The sequence below is a fragment of the Pseudorasbora parva genome, chromosome 21, assembly GCF_024679245.1.
Source record: "Pseudorasbora parva isolate DD20220531a chromosome 21, ASM2467924v1, whole genome shotgun sequence".
Classification (NCBI taxonomy): Eukaryota; Metazoa; Chordata; class Actinopteri; order Cypriniformes; family Gobionidae; genus Pseudorasbora; species Pseudorasbora parva.
In genome coordinates, this window is record NC_090192.1 from 18070979 (window position 1) to 18071536 (window position 558).

The following is a 558-nucleotide window of genomic DNA, read 5'->3' on the forward strand; positions in this document are numbered from 1 at the left end:
TGATCCAAATTATTTGACTAAATATACAAATAAAATTAATTAATTAGGTCTTATTTAATTATATAAACTATAATACTGATCTGCCAAAATTTTTGTTGATAAATTAAAATAAGCCAGAACAACTGTACAGCCAAATAAAAATGTGTTGCAATATTGTCCTGTTTAACACTGTGAAGCTGCTTTGAAACAATCTTTATTAATCTTTATTAATATAAATAAAGCTGATTGATTGATATAGTAAATAACAACTTCCTCGCATCCGTCTGATAAATAAACTTTGCGCTCTTATATCATTGTTATACGTCTTATATTGTGGTTATTTTGCCTGGTACATTCTGTGCAAAAGCACTTAATAAAACTTTGTTATTTAACTTAACTGTGCAAAAGCATTTTAGACATGGAATCAGGAATTGGAATCGAAATAGATGCCAAAAATCTCGGAATCGAACAGCCCAGATCGGCCTGCGCAGCGCCTCTTCAAATCAAGGGCGTGGCTTTGCCGTCGACGTCAACTAACGTCATTATTTATCTTTAGCGCTGCCCCTTCATCGCTGGCTT

General features: G+C 33.2%; 1 protein-coding gene across 2 annotated transcripts in view; it reads left to right on the top strand.

Annotated features, from left to right (window-relative positions):
• Nucleotides 1–534: 534 nt before the first annotated feature.
• The window catches only part of muc13b (mucin 13b, cell surface associated), a 13694-nt gene continuing 13670 nt past the window's right edge, over nt 535–558 (top strand). For both annotated transcript variants that reach the window (XM_067429605.1, XM_067429608.1), the window contains exon 1: nt 535–558. This exon is cut by the window's right edge and continues 197 nt beyond it. The gene's annotated coding sequence lies outside the window, so the exon portion shown is untranslated.